Below are 13,822 nucleotides of genomic sequence, written 5' to 3'. Positions count from 1 at the left end.
GCTTTAGATGGATTGTCGAAGCTTTGTGGCAGTTTCCTCTTCATTGCCAGTTGAAGTGGCTTATTTGGGATGCAAAACAGTGTGGGTACTGCATTCCACACGAGTTTATTATTGTCTGCGTTCATGAACTGGTTTTGTTCGAAATGTAGCGAACAAAACGTAATATTATTTCATAAGGTCTTCTCGTCTGCTATTACCTAACCATTTTCTGCTCCTAAAACGAAACATTAATCATTAATACACACGTAGTTTGCAAGTGAATCATGACAATACAGTTTAGTAACATGATGGTACATACCTCTCAGGATGCTTAGGAAACCTAAAAAAGACAGCTGTAGTGCCTTCTTCCTGTTGTTACTGCAATTTATTGCGCTACAAACGCTACCGCTTGTAAAAACCACTGTAGAAATCAAAATGAACAACCACTATTCGCTTTCACCATCGCGCCGAACTCACAGTTTAAGTTACTGGCCGCCTGGGGCGCTGCTGGCGTGGTAGGGAACAAAATCGAGGCGAAGTGTCGCGACTGTTAGAACGTGATGTAAACGTTTACAGACACGACTACGATTATAACTGTGTGTGATTGATGAAGTAGAAGTGTCTATAACTTAAAATGGATTACCGGTACCTAATGGTATTTACAACAAGCGGAATAAAAAATCACGAATGATTTAAAATAATAAATGAAAGCGAAGTACAAACGTGTTATCTGTTAATTATAATGTGGGCCAATTACCATCAAATTAATCAAAATGGCTCTGAGCACTACGGGACTTAACTTCTGAGGTCATCAGTCCCCTAGAACTTGGAACAACTTGAACCTCACTACCGTAAGGACATCACACACATCCATGCCCGAGGCAGGATTCGAACTTGCGACCGTAGCGGTCGCGCGGTTCTAGACTGTAGCGCCTAGAACCGGTTTTTTTTTTTTCGTTGTGGTTGGTCGTTGCGGACGTCGCAAGACATCCTGTTCAAGTTCGATGGTTGATCCTTCCACTCAGTTTTTTATTACAGAGGCTAACCGGCTCTCTGACCGAACACGCTGAGCTACCGTGCCGGCTGTTCAAAAAATATAAAATGTGGTACGCTTCGCGATTTTGCGTGTCATCCTAGCGCAGGGGCCATGCTAAGCTTCTCTGTATCGTTCCAATTTTAGTATATGTACCGCCGAAGCGAGTACTCATTTTGTTCACTTCTGTTCGTTGCATCTGCTCGGAGCGGACGTCGTAAGACATCCGTTTAAGTTCGTTGTTGATCCATTAACTCAGTTTTTTATTACAGAGGCTAACCGGCTCTCTGACCGAACACGCTGAGCTACCATGCCGGCTAATATAAAATATACTACACTTCGCAAATAATGTGCTTGGAAATGTTACGTATATCGATATTAAAAGCTTATGATGCCGCAGACGGCAACAGAGTTTATTTCTTTTATTCATCCAAAAAAAAAAATCTTTCCAGATTATGAGACACAGAACAAACAAATCAAAACGGTAACACAGCACAGTAAAAATACTGTAATATGCCAGTAGAGACATAAATGTAAGCGTTATCCACCAAACAGCTTGCACTATTTGCGGTAGCTTCACTGTCTTGTTTCTAGTCTCTGTATCTCAAACTTCCAAAAAATTCTGCTACGGAATAGAAGCAATAATCTAGTAAGAATAGACAGGCCTACTTGTTTACAATGTCCTAAGTTGACTCAAAATCTTTATGTTTATAAAATGTAGCTTCACTTATTGGACCTAAAGAAATGAAGAATATAAAAATCATATTGATAACAAAAGCGTTATGAAGCCAGTCGTATTTTCCATACATGACACATGAGGTATTTCATTATTACGGGTATAGTATTTGCGTCTGTATGTAAAGTTCGAAGTAGGCGTATTGCAACCTATGATTTATTGTTATAATTACCAAATACTTCAATGGAACGACTAATTCGCTTCAAAATTACGTACTATTTATTGATCTACTTTCAGTTTACCTGTAGTGACTTAAATGTTGTGTGGGTGTAGGAGTGCCGTGAGAAATAGGAGCTCTTATTTTGTATACCTGCTGTAGTGTCCGTTCCTGTTACGAAAATGAATATTTAGCGTTTTAAGTAATCATTTTTCTTAAAAGCAATTCGTTTATTAGAAATCCCAATACTCGCGACGTAGGCCGAAATTTTGTGTTACATAGACACTAAAATATCTGCTTAAGTTTTCTTAATAATTTAAATTTCGTTAAAACAAAGCAGCTGTTAGATTCAATAGTGTATATTCTGTCTGTTCTTAACAGAAAAGTGTAATTAAACGTTTTAACTCATTTTTATCAACGCAGTTCGTATTGTTTACTGGTTAGACAGACGTGATGTAGGCATACAATTTCTGAGTTGCTAACGTTTAAAAACATATCGAAACAATCTTTATAAAGTGATTTCTCTAAAACCAAAGTAATTAGTAATTAATTGTTCTGTATCTCTAAATCAGTATGTAAACAGCGGCAACAAGACAAAACAATATATCATCGTGTTTGTGTACTTACAGCCAATATCACGTCCTTGACAAATTTGAAACATTATTTACTGTTGAACTTAATTCTTCTATCGAATTCAATCACGAGTGAGAAATACATGAGCTGTTATAGAATAGTGAGTACGGTGATTTGTTGCCAGTCTTGTAGAAAATATTCTCACTGGGGTTTGGGGGGGGGGGGGGGGATGCAGTGGGGAGAGCATCGGGAAAACAGAAGAGGCTCACTCCTGGAAATGCAGAGTATGCAGTTGGAACATTTTGTCTGAAGAACAGAAAAGGAAGCAGTGAGGAATTGATCAGGATCAAGAGAGGTAAAAGGGGAGGACAGCGGTTGGGAACTGGCAGCTGGTAGGAAGAAAGAGAATGTGATCTGATAGTTTTATTATCAACGCCAAAAACAGGTATCTACTACTGCCAGAGTCAAGTGGAGAATAGCCTCAGGTAGGACTAGGAGCAGGAAATGTACAACACCTTTCAACCAATGTCAGGAAGCCTAGGAGTATACAAGGAGTTGGGAAGAAAAAATGTGGTGCTGCTAGGTAGTAGTCATGGGCAAGATGTAGGCCTCAGTTACAGAAAAAATTAGGGTAGCATACAAGGTCACGAGTATATTCAAACTAAATTCAGGGCTATGTCAAGTGATGGAGGACTTGGGGTCTTTAGCTAAGGATTTCTCAAAAGATGACCATGTGGTGATGGTGGGTAGGGATGAGAAACAGTTGGGACAGGAATGGGGGATAAGACATAGGTGGTGACCTGGACAAGACACTTTCCCTGACTCATGGCATAAATGCACACTTTGATGAGCTGTTCCAGTGCCATGATTGGCCACACCTATATGGAGCTTTGAGGCAGATTAATGTGGGGTTACAGAAGGCACTGATGGCAGTCAAGTTCACACATGTTGCTGTCATGCCAGTTGGTACCATCAATAGATGGTGAGTCACTAGATGTAGCCTAGTCCTAAGCAGGAAGAGGAAGAGAAGATTGGTACAGTAGATTCATCGTATTATATGGGGTGTACCTTTGACCAAGCATGGTGAAATATTTGCTGTCATACATAGGAGAAGTAGATTCTTTTTATGATAAATCCAGATAACAGATTCCCCCAACTAAAGAGTATCTGAAGCAGATAAAAAAATCTGATAAAATCGTTTACAATATGGATATTTTTACATGTCATAAGAAAACAAGAACCCATCAGAAATAGTATCATGGGACATTCCAGATACTTAACAACTCTTCATCAAGTCATACAATCAATAAAACATAAAATACGACAGTCTGAAGTTGAGATCCAGTCTTTGTACTGCACAGTAGTTTCTGTCACTGAGCACCGGTGTAAAAACACAGAAATCAAACATGTATTATTAGCATTGTATAAAAGGACAGACCCTTACTGCAGGGCTACTTCAAAAGGATTGAGGATTGTGCATTTATACGAGAGAAGGAATGTGGCTCAAATCAAGGTGTGTCCTTGCTACAATAAGTGAAGACTAACACTTTGAAATATCAGCTACTGAATTAACAGGGCTTGATACAAATAAAAAATTAATCATATTGTTTGTGTATCAAATTCCTAGTAGTAGTGTGGGAACTTTTTTCAATAAATTAACAGAAGTTCTAAAAGTCTCAGACAGAAAAGTAAACAAACCTCTCTGTGGAGACATAAACATAAATATCAAAACAAAACAAGTAGAACCCTCATCAATATTCTTCAAAGTTTTGGCATGTCCCTGTTGGTCAATAGTGTAATAAATATTACTGCAGTGGCTCCATTGGTGATTGACAATGTGGCCACAAACATGGACAGGGAAAAGTGTGATGTAGCTGAAAAATATCTTTGGCTGTCAGACCATTTCTGGCAAACAACAACAGCAAAATCTGCCATGGGAAAATCCCGAAACTGCAAGCTTGCAAAAGACATCTATCAGAAATAAAAATAGAAGATATTTCAAAATAACAAGCAAACCAAAGTTGAGATGAATTATATGGAGAAACTGGTGTAAATGTGAAAATCTCTAAATTCTCAACATTTTTAAATTGAATTTTGAAAAGACATTTCCAGAGGTACCTACATCATATCAAAGTCTCACAAAACAAATGGATAACGGCAGATATTGAAAAGTCCTCCTGAGCCATTAAGTACCTCAGTTCCATGAAAAAGAGTCATAATGAGTCAAAGTTCTTAAATAACTATCCTGAAAGCTGTGATGAAACTATCAGGGTTCAAGTATCTAATGATATCGTTTTGATGATGGGAGAAGGGAGGGATCTTCTGAGAAGGTTTCCCCAACTCCCCCATTTTGGCCGAGCTGCTGGAGGTGGCAGTCATGTGTGCGTGAGGTGTGCTTGCTTGTGTGAATGAATTATGTGTTTCTCTTTTTCTGATGAAGGCTTTGGCTGAAAGTTTATGTTTAAGTGTCTTTTAATTGCAACTTAACATGTAAACTTTATGGTAAGTAGCAATGTGTCTTTTCCTACATTGTTAATATTCTTACCTGGAGTTTCCGTTGTTTGAATTTTGACAATATAAGTTAATAATGGGCCTGTTTAATGACATACTACTTATAGAAAAGGAAACAGTGAGGCTGGCTTCTATTCTCCAAATAGTAGAAAGGGTAACATGTAGAGACCTCACGGACATGATTTTAAAATATGAAGCAGCTTATCAATGGATCATGGATGCAGAACAAGTCACTAGTAGGAACAATAAAGACCTGGAAAAACTGTTACATTTATTATGATTTAGCATTCTACCACAGTATGTAAACACAGGTAGTAATGTGTCCAGTGGTTAGGGCATTCATCACCAGTACCATGTGATGTTTTAAATATCACTAGTTGGATCTTATGGTAATGACCTACAAGGGTAAGACATCTTACAGCAAATATGTTGAGGCACACATGAAGCAGGCAGCATGTACCCCATTGGTGTACATCGACTACTTCAGATAACTCTCAGATTGGAGAAATGATTACCCTATTTTCCAAGCAGAGAAAGAATGTAATAAGTAAAAATAATGAAAGGAATCACATTCAATGGATTCAGAGAGTAATTGTAGTCCACCAAATCACAGCATTTGTGGCCTGTGCTGTTACAGTGGTGAAGACAGTGTGGGGATTTAGAACCACTGACTCTACCCCCCAATAATATCACTGCCCTGTACTGCAGCGAGAGGAACTGTATCTTTGCCAGATCAATTCTTCTTAGTTCGCGGTCTATGCTACATCCATTGTGTATATGCTCCGAGAATAAAAGTATTCATAGCAAGTGCTGAGAGTGCGAGTGATTATTTATCATCGTAATTACCACGCCAGCTCCCCACTGCCTACATTATCAACAGAAACATATGCACTAGCCAACTCACAAAAAACGATCAAAATTCTGCACCTGCAGGTGATCTTGTCATAAGGACATAAGAGTAGTGGTCATGGCAACTGGAAGACTATGGAAGAAAATGTTTCAATGTCAAATTCTAGTGGTAGGCTTGCTACCCAAAAGCCAAATACTCCTCAAACCACACAACACCAATGCTTCCACATCCGTGTCTGCAAGTCCTGCTTGTCCTACCCCACTGATCAGTTGCCCACTGTCACAATAGGAGGGTAGCAGAAACGAAGTAGATAAAATTGCACCCATGTAATAGGTTACAGCATTCACATAGAGGAAATGAAGCTCATAGTGCTGGAAAGACCATTGTGTCTCTGTTTGCAAGAAACATTTTTGAACCCATTGACACTCCTGTGATGGGAGACAATAGCCTCCACTGAAGAGAAAACATTACCAATCACAGAGCAAAATGTGGGCTGACTGTTTTTGTCAATGACACGTATCAGCCTTTACTGCATCTTTAATCACATCAGCATAGGCAGTTGCTGTCATGGTTCATGCCTATTTAATGTCGCAGTGTCTTCCACCACATGATCCTTGACAGTGAGACCCTCACAGATAATTCTCCTGCTAGAAGATTTTTATGCATACAGTGTAGTTTGAGTGGAGTGGCACCTGGCTGAGGGTTTGAGAAAATGAGGGTCTCACACAGACTGAAGATATCATTCTATCGTATGCTACCTGCTTCAGCACTACTACCATAGATCTATTCTCACCCTGCTTGCTCATCCTGACAGAAACTGCACATTAGGAAGTGGGTAACAACCTTCGTGTATGTGACTTCTTCCCCAACTGAACCCACACATCAGATAAAGTAGACCTGACAGAGGGAATGCCCAAAAGGCTAACTGGGCAGTATCCAGCCAGTTGGCTGTCTTTCAGCATTATGAAAGCATTTCATTGTTTCCATGTTCCACAAAGCTACTCACACATTCATCCCCACGAACTTGGATTAGCAAAGAAACGTCTACTGACTTGGAGGAATGATATCTGCCATTCCGTAACCAGGAGCAGTAGGCTGTCTATGCACACACTCATGTGAGGAAAATAATTAGAGAGATTAAGTAGAATTTATGAGTTCCTTCAACACGTCAACTTTTGCAAATATTTGTTACTAAATTTTGATTGTTGTTTTATAACTTTTAAAACGATTAACAGAATTGCTTTAGTGATTTTCTAAAGGTGGTGGATAATCCACTTTAGTCTGGTGATTACTCAGTGACACTACTCTTGTTTGTGTCTGATTATCTCATTAAGTTTGTCTTAAAGACCCTCTGTCATTTTCTTTCATGGGAGATTTTGGTGTGTTCAGAGGGTGGCTGGGGTTGGCCAAATATGTTTCACATTTACTAAGCAGCAAAATCATTCTATTATATTTTTAATTATTTTCCCCTTTTTAACAAGAGTTTATCTAATGACTCAATGTTGTTGTTTAAATTTCGTTTCTCTGAACTTTTTTTTTTAATCCAAATCCCCCAACCACGTGTTAGGGTGGGTGAAAACTAACCATACATAAGTATTACATATTACTGTTTTATTTTGTAAAATAGTATTACTATACCATCTCTATTATACTTACATACATAAAAACTTGTTCCATAGATTACGAATATGACATTTTGTAATGATGTAGGATGTTGTTATTGTTGTGGTCTTCAGTCCTGAGACTGGTTTGATGCAGCTCTATATGCTACTCTATCCTGTGCAAGCTTCTTCATCTCCCAGTACCTACTGCAGCCTACATCCTTCTGAATCTGCTTAGTGTATTCATCTCTTGGTCTCCCTCTACGATTTTTACCCTCCACGCTGCCCTCCAGTACTAAATTGGTGATCCCTTGATGCCTCAGAACATGTCCTACCAACCGATCCCTTCTTCTGGTCAAGTTGTGCCACAAACTTCTCTTTTCCCCAATCCTATTCAATACTTCCTCATTAGTTATGTGATCTACCCATCTAATCTTCAGCAGTCTTCTGTAGCACCACATTTTGAAAGATTCTATTCTCTTCTTGTCTAAACTATTTATCATCCACGTTTCACTTCCATACATGGCTACACTCCATACAAATACTTTCAGAAACGACTTCCTAACACTTAAATCAATACTCGATGTTAACAAATTTCTCTTCTTCAGAAATGCTTTCCTTGCCATTGCCAGTCTACATTTTATATACTCTCTACTTCAACCATCATCCGTTATTTTGCTCCCCAAACAGCAAAACTCCTTTACTACTTTCAGTGTCTCATTTCCTAATCTAATTCCCTCAGCATCACCCGACTTAATTCGACTACATTCCATTATCCTTGTTTTGCTTTTGTTGATGTTCATCTTATACCCTCCTTTCAAGACACTGTCCATTCCGTTCAACTGCTCTTCCAAGTTCTTTGCTGTTTCTGACAGAATTACAATGTCATCGGTGAGCCTCAAAGTTTTTATTTCTTCTCCACGGATTTTAATACCTACTCCGAACTTTTCTTTTGTTTCCTTTACTGCTTGCTCAATATACGGATTAAATAGCATCAGGGAGAGGCTACAACTCTGTCTCACTCCCTTCCCAACCACTGCTTCCCTTTAATGTCCCTCGACTCTTATAACTGCCATCTGGTTTCTGTACAAATTGTAAATAGCCTTTCGCTCCCTGTATTTTACCCCTGCCACCTTCAGAATTTGAAAGAGAGTACTCCAGTCAACATTTTCAAAAGCTTTATCTAAGTCTACAAATGCTAGAAACGTAGGTTTGCCTTTCCTTAATCTTTCTTCTAAGATAAGTCGTAGGGTCAGTATTGCCTCACGTGTTCCAACTTCTCTATGGAATCCAAACTGATCTTCCCCAGGGTCGGCTTCTACCAGTTTTTTCATTCGTCTCTAAAGAATTCGTGTTAGTATTTTGCAGCTGTGACTTATTAAACTGATAGTTCAGTAATTTTCACATCTGTCAACACCTTCTTTCTTTGGGATAGGAATTATCATATTCTTCTTGAAGTCTGAGGGAATTTCGCCTGTCTCATACATCTTGCTCACCAGATGGTAGTTTTTTGTCAGTACTGGATCTCCCAAGGCTGTCTGTAGTTCTAATGGAATGTTGTCTACTCCCAGGGCCTTGTTTCGACTTAGGTCTTTCAGTGCTCTGTCAAACTCTTCACACAGTATCGTGTCTCCCATTTCATCTTCATCCACATCCTCTTCCATTTCCATGATATTGTCCTCAAGAACATCACCCCTGTACAGACCCTCTATATACTCCCTCCACCTATCTGCTTTCCCTTCTTTGCTTAGAACTGGGTTTCAGTCAGAGCTCTTGATATTCATGCAAGTGGTTCTCTTTTCTCCAACGGTCTCTTTAATTTTCCTGTAGGCAGAATCTATCTTACCCCTAGTGAGATAAGCCTCTACATCCTTACATTTGTCCTCCAGCCATCCCTGCTTAGCCATTTTGCACTTCCTGTCGATCTCATTTTTGAGACGTTTGTATTCCTTTTTGCCTTCTTCATTTACTGCATTTTTATATTTTCTGCTTTCATCAATTAAATTAAATATCTCTTCTGTTACCCAAGGATTTCTAATAGCCCTCATCTTTTTATCTACTAGGTCCTCTCCTGCCTTCACTATTTCATTCCTCAAAGCTAACCATTCTTCTTCTACTGTATTTCTTTCACCCATTCCTGTCAATTGTTCCCTTATGCTCTCCCTGAAACTCTGTACAACCTCTGGTTCTTTCAGTTTATCCAAGTCCCATCTCCTTAAATTCCCACCTTCTTGCAGCTTCTTCAGTTTTAATCTACAGTTCATAATCAGTAGATTGTGGTCAGAGTCCACATCTGCCCCTGGAAATGTCTTACAATTTAAAACCTGGTTCCTAAATCTCTGTCCTACCATTATATAATCTATCTGAAACCTTTTAGTATCTCCAGGGTTCTTCCATGTATACAACCTTCTTTCATGATTCTTGAAGCAAGTGTTAGCTTGATTAAGTTATGCTCTGTGCAAAATTCTACCAGGCAGCTTCCTCTTTCATTTCTTAGCCCCAATCCATATTCACCTACTATGTTTCCTTCTCCTCCTTTTCCTACTGTCAAATTCCAGTCACCCATGACTATTAAATTTTTGTCTCCCTTCACTACCTGAATAATTCGTTTTATCTCATCATACATTTCATCAATTTCTTCATCATCTGCAGAGCTAGTTGGCATATAAACTTGTACTACTTTAGTAGGCGTGGGCTTTGTGTCTATCTTGGCCACAGTAATGCGTTCACTATGCTGTTTGTAGTAGCTTATCCGCACTCCTATTTTTTTATTCATTATTAAACCTACTCCTGCATTACCCCTATTTGATTTTGTATTTGTAACCCCGTATTCACCTGGCCAAAAGTCTTGTTGCTCCTGCCACCGAACTTCACTAATTCCCACTATATCTAACTTTAACCAATCCATTTCCCTTTTTAAATTTTCTAACCTACCTGCCCGATTAAGGGATCTGACATCCCACGCTCCGATCCGTAGAACACCAGTTTTCTTTCTCCTGATAACGACGTCCTCCTGAGCAGAACCCGCCTCGAGATCCGAATGGGGGGACTATTTTACCTCCGGAATATTTTACCCAAGAGGACGCCATCATCATTTAATCATACAGTAAAGCTGCTGCCCTCGGGAAAAATTAGGGCTGTAGTTTCCTCTTGCTTTCAGCTGTTTGGAATACCAGCACAGCAAGGCCGTTTTGGTTAGTGTTACAAGGCCAGATCAGTCAATCATCCAGTTTTGCATATCACCATGAGACTTCAAATATTATCAATTATCTGTAGTGTGAGACCAATTATTTTTATTTTAAAAGTGTTCTGCACAGAAGTACAAGTTTCATTAATTGCATTTTTATGCAGTTACCATCTTGGCTATTGGACATAGAGATCTTAACAAGAACCCCAGGCATTATGTGTAAACACACAGAACATAGAAAAGATTCTTGTACAGGTGATATACCCTGGCGAGAAAAAAGGGACCAGACTCCATTCTGGCTCAATGTCCCATGTTATTAAAATATCCAAATTTTTCAATACGGCATGTGTTTGGCATGATATTAGGTGTTACCAGTTCTCAACTCAAGCAAGCAGCAGTACTGTGGCACATGGTGGCAGCACTTTGATTTCATTGAAAAAAACCAAGAAACTGATCAGAAATATATTCCAAGGAACTGGAAGATAATGAGATTAATGGTGTCTTATTAATGAAACATGAAATTTGTGAACCAGCCTGAACCTGAATCCAGATACCACACCAGTTTTTGTAGAGTAGCTCTCTTGCCAATTGAGCCAGTCATCAAACTTTTATAATCTACTACCTCTTTCCATATCTTTCCAAACAAACCAGTGGCTCTCTCCAAGACCTTCCAGGAAGACCCTTATTCTTTCCAAACAAACCAGTGGCTCTCTCCAAGACCTTCCAGGAAGACCTTTATTGATTGATATGATAGTGAAGAATTCTTACTCACAGCCTAGGGCCTGATTTTCTGTTAAATGTAGAGAGATATGGAGTGAGGTGTTGGGGATAAAATTGTAAACCACCTGTGATGTTTGCTTCAGAGGCTCAGTTTGTTTTCACCTTCAGTACATTTATGTTACATAACACATTTACGTTACATAACATATTTAGGATGGCTAGATTTTATTGACACCACAGCACAGTGAATAGCATTTAATTATGTAGGACATGCAATGCAATAATGAAAATGAAAATTGCTCAGTGATATAATTTTGTTGAATCATTAACTTTCTACAAATTACTAACACAACAGAGTAAACCAAATGTGGGGAACAAGCTGCATTTAGCCTGGGACTCAAAATCTGATGTTCCAAGGGGATACCATTATCTTTGAGAGTGCAGTAATGTCAACAGTTATTCATTAAATAAATTGGAAAGGTCAAAAATGAATTCCTTTCACTTCGCAAATGTGAAAATTCTCTCACTGGTCATACAAATGATGTAGCAAACTATATTTGAATATTCAGATAACTATATTTGAATACACAATCTGTGCTATACTACATGCCACAATTTCAACTGTTTATTTGGATAGTACACAATATTAACATTTAAAAGTTGCACAATTTAGAACTTTATGAAATAATTCCATACATACAGTACCAACAGTACAATGAAATTATAACATGATACATACATTGTACCTTGTATAAAATAAAAGTTTACTGAGTGCTCTGACAATATACAACCAATCATTTAATTGCAGATATATTAGTACAAAATGAAATGCCATGAATAATAAAGCATTACAGAAACATATTACAAGTGGACATACAAAAAGTATAATTACATTGGGCACTTAAGAAATCCTGCTTCAACCATGATGACAGTGAATGAACAGTCTTACATTACTATAAATAACAGACATAAATCTTAAAGAGTTGAAAGTACCTACTTGTCTTCATCTCCAGCAATTTTGATATTTTCTTTCAAACATTTAAAAACATGCTTGTGTAGGTCACAAGAGCAATAGTAAGCATATGGAAAACATCCTGAGAATCTATCAGCAGTGTCCAATTGGGACATTCTTATGTTTATGTCAATAGTCATGCATTAGAACACAACTTCTGCAGTGATAGGGCAAATACCAAACTATTTCAAAAAGCTGTGTTATATTACATCAAAATGTTTCAGAGGACACATTCATTGTGTGAATTATGCTACAAGAAATCTTGCACAATGATGATGTTACCACCATCTGAGTTGAGATTGTCAGAAAGGCAGACACAAATTCCCATCTGTTCATCTCAGAGTACCACTTACACATATGTCTACAATTATTTTCTCCATGTATTTGAATTAAACCAGCAATCAATGGTGGTAAGTCAAACAAGTGCTTTTAAATGCAAAGTGTGTGGGAACAAGTATAATTACAGAAAGAATCTCAGTCAGCATGTTTGCAAAAAACCATCAACAGGAGCTTGCTGTTGCCACTAAAGCGCCTATAGCTTCTTATCAGTGCTACGTGTGAGACAAAATTTTTTCTCTTAAAAGTAATTTGTATCGCCACCAACGAAATATTCATGGTTTTGCAGGAAGTGTACATCGTGCCCATTTGAAAGTAGTTCAAAACGGAATTGGATAGATCATTTACAAACTGCTCATGAAATTCAAGTTAATTCCGAAGATTTGCAGTTCTCAAATGAAGATGAGTTTTTACAGTGGAATGAAGACACTGAACGCACGACACATTCAAAGTTTATTAAAACACATGGGTCTACTAGCTCTACACATTATTATGGTTGCCGTCGGTCAGATAACTTTATCTCCAAAGGTAAAGGCACAAGACATCTTAAATTAACAGGCAGCAACAAAATGAATGGAAAGTGCCCTGCAGAGATGAAAGTAACTGTACACAAAGGTGGAACATACAAAGTATATTTTGTGTCATCCCATGCTGGTCACAAAGAAGATCTGAGGCACCTGCCACTGAGTCAAAAAGAGCGGGAAACCTTAGCAACAGATATTGCAATGGAACTTCCATATGAGAAACTTCTAGATAACGTACGGACAAGTTTGCAGGATTCAGAGTTGCAAAGAATCCATTTGACTACCAAGCAAGACTTACATAACACTGCAGCAAGCTATAACCTCTCCTACAAGTCGGTCATACATCAAAATGATGCAATCAGTGTCGAAGCTTGGGTAAAAGAAATAAGCGAAAGTAGGAACCCGTGTGTGTTATTCTATAAACCATAAGACTTGTCTAGTGAACATCAAGAACTGAGGAGTGAAGATTTCGTATAGGAGAAAATGAATACAGAACAACGCGAAATGTTATCAAAATATGGAGAAGACTGTATCTGTATTGATGGAGCCCATGGGCTTAACGGGTATAATTTCGAAGTGACCACTCTGTTAGTACTGGATGAT

At 38.4% G+C, this 13,822-nt stretch overlaps 1 non-coding gene across 1 annotated transcript; it reads right to left on the bottom strand.

Annotated features, from left to right (window-relative positions):
• Positions 1-1,076: 1,076 nt before the first annotated feature.
• Positions 1,077-1,183, bottom strand: LOC124557474. Its single transcript, XR_006968731.1, has one exon. It is a non-coding gene; the product is annotated as a U6 spliceosomal RNA (small nuclear RNA).
• Between the last annotated feature and the right edge of the window lie 12,639 nt (positions 1,184-13,822).

This window comes from Schistocerca americana, chromosome X, assembly GCF_021461395.2.
Source record: "Schistocerca americana isolate TAMUIC-IGC-003095 chromosome X, iqSchAmer2.1, whole genome shotgun sequence".
NCBI classification, from domain to species: domain Eukaryota; kingdom Metazoa; phylum Arthropoda; class Insecta; order Orthoptera; family Acrididae; genus Schistocerca; species Schistocerca americana.
The sequence above is the reverse complement of the archived record's forward strand: the minus strand, read 5'-3'. Positions and strand labels throughout refer to the sequence as shown.